Raw genomic sequence first — 8,179 nt, 5'->3', positions numbered from 1 at the left:
AATTTCCGCCTCTAGCCCTCCTAACTGATGGTGTCCTAGACCAGGGGGGTGTGCTCACCACGTCGACTCCTGGCCAGGTGGGCGGGGCCGAGGATACCCATGGTGGTTCATTATTGGGCCATGAATGGAAGAGCCACGACGTGTACAAGGAAGGTTCCAGAAGGCTTGACATGTACTCCAAGGCCGGCCAATCCTCTACACCACGATATCCTTACATAATGAACCAAGGGGTAGGGCATGCAAATGCCCATAGAATCTCGTCGTAAGAACACTTGTACACTGTACTCCATGCACCTCATTACAAACATAGCAGGTCATAGGGGGTTATCTCTTCGAGAGAGAGCCCGGACCTCGGTAAAAACTCACGTGCCTTGTTACCAGCATACTACGCTACCAGCTCGGGACCCCCTATGAGAGATTCGCCTGAATCAAATCGGTGATAGGTGGCCCATACAGGTCCCCATCGTTAGCCGAAAGCGTCCGATGGGAATCAACCCAAGTGAACACATCGGTTCTCGCGTGACTTCTAGGCCACAACAGATTTTCCTTATTTAAGCATCATGCTTCTCGCTGACTCAGTTAACCACCTTGGCCAGGCCGAGAACCTCACTCCCGGTCAGATCATGATATTTGGCAATTTGGAGTATACCGTGGATTCCTGTGGTGAGTTGAACCTCTCAAGTTGGGTGTCAAACCAGATCGAGGAACAAAAAGATAGGCCCTTCTCTGCGCCAATGTCGGATCGGGCCTGGAAGAAGGAGAAGAAACCCACACTTGATCCAGAGATGAACTCTGTCTTGAAGAACACGCGTGCACCCCAGGCGCTAGACCTGGCCCCACAAACGTACCTCGGATCCACGTCAGTGTAGATCTTGGGTGAACTTCCTCTTGTCCTGACATTAGACTAGGCTCCGGAGGACTACAACAAAACTTCCTTGGACAATATGTTAGATCGAATTCAGAGGCTTGCTATTTTCGACGAGCAACCATCCATCTATGATCGGATCTGGGAGTCCGCGAGGAAGGTCAGAAATTTTGACCCACCCAACACCCACCTAGTCGCCAACATCGAGGACCTAACCGTGGGTCCTATAGAGTGGCTCCTAGGAATTCGACTATCCAGACGAGGACTTAGAAGAATCCTCGAGCGGCCAGCCAGCCCCAAACGCACCCACGGTCAAGTGGATGGCAACCTCCACCTATGACATCTACATGGTGATCCCGCAAAAAAATTGACATCTACATGGTGGACACCCCGGAGAGGCAATGACAGGAATGACCCAGATGAACCCAATGGCAATGTCGGCAGCAACAATGGCGGCGGCTGCAGTGGCGACGAAGCCAATGGTGATAATAATGACAATGGAGATAACGACCATAATGACAACAATTATGAATTCGATGACCTGTGCAGTAGCATGGGTCCTGAGGACAATGACCTCTTGAATGAGACCCTGGGTAACTCGGCCCATGATGATTTAAGGATAAGGCTGGTCCGTAGGGCCAACAGGATAAAACCTGAGAAGAGGCAGATATGTAGGAGCAACAAGACCAAGATGAGGCCGGCGACTAGGAATGTAGCACCGCCTAGCTATTATTGAAACCTTATGAAGGATGTCGACCAAGCTGCCGAGGGAAAGCACAATATGTAAGCATCAGTGGGCACGGGTCTACGTAACAAGACCCGACCTCCCTGCTTTGATAGACGAAGGGAAGGCACTAGCAGACGCGCCACTGACGATGATAATGGCAGCTCTATAGTATGCGTTAACAACCGAATCTGGGGGAAACAATCTACCCAATAAGAAATCTTTGTTTCTCGAAACTTATATCAGACCATCCAGCATAACTGTCCTCCTCCAGGTCTGGCCGGATGCCTTGCTTGGCTGGCAAAATACTAGAACCCCCCCCCCCCTGATGACTACACAAAGTACGATGACTATGCAGATGGTTGATTGCAGCGAAGTGGAAGCCCTCACCGCATTCCGAAAAAATATCAGTGATGAGTAGCTATTGAGAGACTTTGTGCATTCAAAGTTGAGGACTATGGCCTCTCTCACTCAAATGATGAGCAGATTTTGCGCTGGTGAGGACAACTAGCTCTCCAATGAGAAGGGCCGGAGTGGTGATCCGGACACATCTGAGGTGCTTGACGGAAACGGTAAACGATGTGGCAATCGGAAGGGCAGACGTCGGGACAGAAGAAAATTGCCTTCTTCAAGAGGACAAGAGAGAAATAAAGCTCCACCTTTTTGCCATCTTTTAGCAGTCTACAACCCATTGATTCCCTGTAGAGGACGATGCTTTTCAAATAGTCCCACAACGTTTCACGTGGCAACGAATTGTGCGCAAGGAACCTTATGTGTGTAATGGAATCACTTGTTGGAGCAACATTCTGGCAGTGTGCCAGCGGGATCCAATCCAATCCAACTCTCTTTGTCACTCCTCTCTCAATCCTGTCCCTAGTCTATCAAAATAAACGTTCTTTCCTCTCTCCTCGTGATCTAGCCGCCCCTCATCTGGATAGAACCCCCCAACCCGGTCCCTGCCTCATCTCCGAACCCATTGCACCAACACATCCACCCCGCTCGTGTCATGGTTGCCGGCGTTGTGCTCCTGATCGATCTACTCCCTTGGCTCCACCTGCGTCGTCGGCGCCACAACCATGCATCTTCTCGAGACACAATGAACCACTCATGTGCTCCTCTCGTACCACCAAATTTGAGATCTGTGTGGCGGCTACAACGACTGACAAACATAATCATATTGCACATGTTAGTCCTGGTTGATATCAAGGGTGGTGGTGGTGGAAGGCCACGCCACTAACGGTGATGTGGGCTAATGACGTTGTCGCCACAATGGATGTAATAAGGCGTATCACTACGGATATGATATGAATAATTTTGAGTGACAGACTGAATCATGTTACATAGGCTACTCGTGTTTTATATCATGGGCGGGGGTGGTGGACACCCAAAGCACTCCATTGGGGATGTGAGTAAAAGGCGTTGTTGCCACCATGGATCTTACAAGGCAGTTCAGAGGGATGCCCCTATGTGCACTGGAAGGTCATGCTAAGCAATCGAGGTTGATCCTGACGGGTTCTTTTCATGATAAATATTTCATTTTTTTAATCATTTTTTATTACTACTTTCTTTGCTATGGTTAGCTTTATCTTTTGACTCAATCCACTTATCCTTCACATTCCAAAAAGACAAGAAAATTTAGGGTAGGAAACATTATCTGGATTTTCTTTTTAAGATTCGAACAAATATTGGATTATACTAGAAGTTGAACGGATCTCCTTTTTTTTACTCAAACGAGCCCATATCTTTTGTTTGTAATCAATTGCTAATTCTGATCTCCCTCGCCAGTGTAGAACTGTAGATAGAAATTCCCTTTCCCTCATGGTGTAATTCCGAGAAGGATTAAATACAATGAAACTGAACATTCACAAATCACACCTACTTGGACCAATATTCCATTGAAAGCGAAAAAATGACGTATAAGCAGAATTATAGTAGCCAATTGAACATAATTGCTTAACATTAATTTGCCCTTCGGTATTGTTAATAGCCAAGCAATACAATCCTGGGAAAAGTACTATTGAGCATGCCAGATAAGAGTAGCTTGCGAAAGATACATAATAAAGTCAACCAAGCTTAGTATGTACTTCTTGGAGAGAACAAATTATGAGCTTGTGCTTCTCTGGCAGTTCCGTTTATTCAGCTTGCGCAATATATTTTTTCAATAGTATTTTCTTATCATTCCTAAAATGAAAAACTGTTATCATTTGTCTGGAGACTTTCAAGCAAGCATCCTTATCCAGCTTAACTTCATATTTATCGGCATCATTGACCAACCTCTTTACCTCGTGTTCTGAAAACTAAGAGAGAGATATTTGCACATTTAGAAGTCACAAATATGCCTATAAATGTACATATGTTGCAGCTTGGAACACATTCACAAAATAATACATGCAATTTACCTCACAAGAATTGCTAGCTTCTTTAGGGCACCATACCCTCTTCACAGCTGTTGCAATTTTTAGTAAGTCCCAAGCATCAGTTTCGATGCCAGACACATCCTTAATGACAGAAGCTACATGGTGCAAGTCTCCAGACTTCTCGTTCTCAAATGAGTCACACTCAAACAAGGCATAAGCCATAATAAGAATTCTCTCGTTGAGCTGGATAGAAAGAGGATTGCTTCATCACTAAAGCAAATGTCGAAAGGATATGCTTTCCCTAGAAGTTGCATTCAGAACTTTGGTGTGAAAATGAAGGACTCCAAATGTACAACACAGAAACTATCATACAGTGGCACGCTAAATGTCATGGCCCTATAAATGAAAGGGAAAGCATGTGAACTAGTTAACTCACCATGTCCGGGTTGAAATAAGTAAAATGATAACGACTCAAGACATTTTGTAGTCCTTGACTCATTGGGAGAAGTTGAGATTCATGCAGATACGACTTTTCTCTAGGCACCAATTGTCTCATACGAATCTGTATGCCCCACATTAACTCCATCACAGTTGGATCATACACGCAGGTTATTTTCTGGAAAAATTCACAGCAAAAATGGTGAACAATGCGGTACAAAATAAAGGCATACCAGTAGAGCTTATACTCACCAATCTTTCTTCAATGATTTTTTTATATCCAGACTCTCCAACAGCCATTCTCTGCCCAGGGCAGTGATACTTCATGATCATCTCAGTAAGACTTCCATTAACACCAGTGCTTTGATTAATGGCGCTAGAACTGTCCTCTATAGTTTGAAACTGCCTCAGCCAAACAACCTGACAAAGAAGTAAACAGGGATGAGAATGTTAAGGGGCCAAAAGAAACAATTAATCAAATTCACGACATGCTTCTAAATCAGGAGAGGAGGTTGATTCTGATTCAATAGGTATCCCAACAGTAAAGATATACCCACCATGCAATTATGTAGAAAGTAATTAAAAGTGTGTTTACGTTCCGCAATGCAAGAAAAAAATAACTACTATGATTAATTTGGCACCATGTGCACATGTTACGCACCCCTTTTCTCCTAAGTGCACAGGGCACCCAACCTAGGGTTTCCGCTCCCTCCCACCGCGCCTCTGCCGGTCTGCCTCATCTCCTGTTCCCTTAGGGCCATGGAGGCACGTCCTCGCCGGCGGGAGGGCTATGCTTTTAAGTGTTTCTTTCAGTTTCACTAGGGGTTGTGTCTTGCTCAGGGAGACATGGTGGGGCTCCAGCAGTGATGCTTCTAACGTCGTTGGATGGTGTGTGGAGGTTTGTCTCCGGTGGATCTCGCGGGAATTCGGTTGGCGTTTGCCTTCTGTGGATCCGATCTTCGTTCATCTACGATCGTGCGTCTACCGGTTGGATCCTTCCGATCTACGCTTCCCTTCATCTGTGGCGGTTGTTGTTCTAGTGCTTGTAGTCGTCGCTAGGTGGTTTATGGAAATATTCCCTGCAAAAAATTGCATCAAGCAACATAAGGAAATAACAATCACAATTATGGGACGGAAGAAAAGGAGGGGGCACTAACATTCTTGGCCTTCTAAATCTTAGTGAAGTTAGTCCATATTTTCTGGAGGAAACGAGGATAAAACAGAAAATAAGATAGTGACATAAGTGATAAGCACAAGCAAGCACATCAATCACTAAGAGGGTAGAACATAGTTACCTCCAGGGCATTTGGTTGTTCAATGAGCGTCGCAAAAAAATTGAAAACTGCAAATCCAGAGGGCGTCTCAAACAGCAGCAGCATCACTTTGTCAGCTGCAAACCAGAAGTAAAATTATCATAAGCAAACATGATTGTTACAAATAGAAAAATGTAGAGAATTCAGATCACAAGGGGTTGTCATACATGGTCTGGGCTACTAGCTAGGGGAGGGCCATCATAACAAAAATATGGTCCGTTTTACATGTCATCTTCCACATTGGACTTGCTCCTCTCAGCCCCTTGTCCATTCCTAGGCCTTCAGCCACCTGATTTTCAAGAATCTGGCCGCTCGTGGCTACCACCGACAAGCCCTAAACCCCCAGCTAATGCCCAAGAGTTGTATCCAGTGCTCGTAACTGTTCCAGGCCATACACTGGAATGTTCCAGCCATGGAAGGCAAGCGATAGGGCATGGGGGGAGACAACAAACCGCAGTCGGGTGAATGATGCGCCTAATGGTCTACACCGCAACCAAAACACCAGTAATTAACCCAGTGAGAGCAACTCTAGCAAACCCCGCAAAAACTTGACCCGCAAAACGCGTTTGCAGTTTCATAAAGTTCGCGTTTGCGGGTTGAAAACTAGCGCAGCCGAACAGATACTGTAAAACAAACTGCAAAACTGGAATAAAGAGCTCCTTCCTCCAGTCCGGCCGTTGCCGCCCCTTCCTCCAGCTGGCCGCGCCGGCCACGCCCCTCACCCGCAGGCCATGCCCCGTCGCCCGTCAGCCGCGCCCCATCGTCCATCGGTCGCGCCCCGTCCCTGCCGGTCACGCCCCATCATCGCGCCGGTCGTGCCCAGCCTCACCGGCCATGCCGCGTCGCCTCCGTCGTCTGCGCCTAGCCTTGCCGGCCACGCCCCGTCGCCTCCGTCGTCCGCGCCTTGCTCTACTGCCAGGCGAGCCGTGCCCCTTTGCCTGCTGCGTCGGGAGGATTCCGGCGGCCAGGCTGAGGTCATAAGAGGCCACGATGATGTCAAGCTCGTCCAATTCGAACCGGCGGCGAGCGATTGCAGCGTCTAGCGGCCTTTTCCGATGTGCGGCGATGAATTCCGGCGAGTTTAGGGCAGATTCCGGCAAACTCCGCGGCGGCGTGTTTGCTCCGACGAGGTTTGACCGGTATATGGAGGCCCCTAAATTCGGCCTTCCAACCTCTAAAGATAAGGGTTTCGGGTGTGCATTTGCGGTGGCCCTTAAAAATTTTATGGGTTGGACCACTTTTACGGTTTCTGTTCTGGACACTTTTTTCGCCCAAAACTGTAAAACGTAAAATTTTTGCGGGTTTGACCACTTATGCAGGGTCTGCTGGAGATGCTCTGAGCCATCATGGTGCCGAACCTAAATCGACGAGGGAGCATATCATTTGGATCCTCGCGCTGGGATCGAAACCCTATTTCTCTCAACAACGGGAATGTGCTGCTACAAATATAGGGTTTCGTTTCTTTGACTACCCAAGGTTTCCCTGCTGAATCTGCTGTGAAATTAATAGAAGAGGATGACGGCTCACCTGTCCTCCTCGTCGTAGGACGTTGTTGGGCCGTCGCCGGCGGAGGGACAGCGCACCGGCGGGAACGCTTCATCGCCGTTGCCGCCGCTCCAGGCTTGCGGCCGGTTCTGGATTCCAGCGACTCGATTAGGTTTCAGTAGTCACGGGCGAATATAGAGCCAAGGGACATCCTACACGCGGCCCATTAAGGCCCAGTAACTAAAAAAAGGCTAATATTTTTTTTTATCCACAATATCTTTCCAAATCTGTTTTTTTGCGGGTATAAACTAGCATTACTCAATCAACATCCTCTTTACAATCTACTTTGCATAAGTTCAGGAACCAACCACACGATAGTTCTTTTTTCAGTCCTAGCAAGGTTAGCCAAGTAGTCACTGACAGTGTTTTTGCTCGAGTAATCTTTATCTTTATCTTTACCTAATATTAAAAGACGGAAGCTTATATAATTCTCCATACGTCATCCGTTTATATCCGTTGTTATTATGTTAACCACAAAAATTAACGGCGGAGATTGTCCATTGTTGGCTTCATCCGTCCGTCAAAACCATGCCCACATAACCACTTGGCATGAGTGGTAAGCTATATCAAAAACAATAAAAAAAACGATGCCCACATAGGAATCGAGCCATGTTGCAAAGGAACGAGCTGGCATGTAGATAAACCCTCTTACACACGTCTCCATCACCATCCCGGTTTTGTACGTCTCATGCACATGGAATAAACCACAACGTGCTGTCCATGTTAGACACGAAATGATTCAGGATTTTCTAAAAAAAATGATTCAGAACCTACCTGTATAAATATACCACAACCGACACAATCCTATTATCATCACCAAACATATTGGCCTCAATGTCGCCATCGCCTTCAGCGCTGAGATCCGCTGCCCCTCACGCGGGTGCAGATGTGTCGATCTAGATGCCGCCGCCTTCAACGGCGAGATCTGGACGCCATG

At 47.0% G+C, this 8,179-nt stretch overlaps 1 long non-coding RNA gene across 1 annotated transcript; it reads right to left on the bottom strand.

Annotated features, from left to right (window-relative positions):
- Window positions 1-3,596: 3,596 nt before the first annotated feature.
- On the bottom strand, window positions 3,597-7,358 carry LOC123073515 (uncharacterized). Its single transcript, XR_006435677.1, has 7 exons — window positions 7,225-7,358; window positions 5,680-5,774; window positions 5,542-5,583; window positions 5,046-5,463; window positions 4,637-4,804; window positions 3,989-4,562; window positions 3,597-3,886 (listed from the first exon to the last, which is right to left on the bottom strand). It is a non-coding gene; the product is annotated as an uncharacterized lncRNA (long non-coding RNA).
- Window positions 7,359-8,179: the final 821 nt, after the last annotated feature.

Source organism: Triticum aestivum, chromosome 3D (assembly GCF_018294505.1).
Source record: "Triticum aestivum cultivar Chinese Spring chromosome 3D, IWGSC CS RefSeq v2.1, whole genome shotgun sequence".
Taxonomy (NCBI): Eukaryota; Viridiplantae; Streptophyta; class Magnoliopsida; order Poales; family Poaceae; genus Triticum; species Triticum aestivum.
This window is presented reverse-complemented; position numbering and strand designations above follow the sequence as displayed.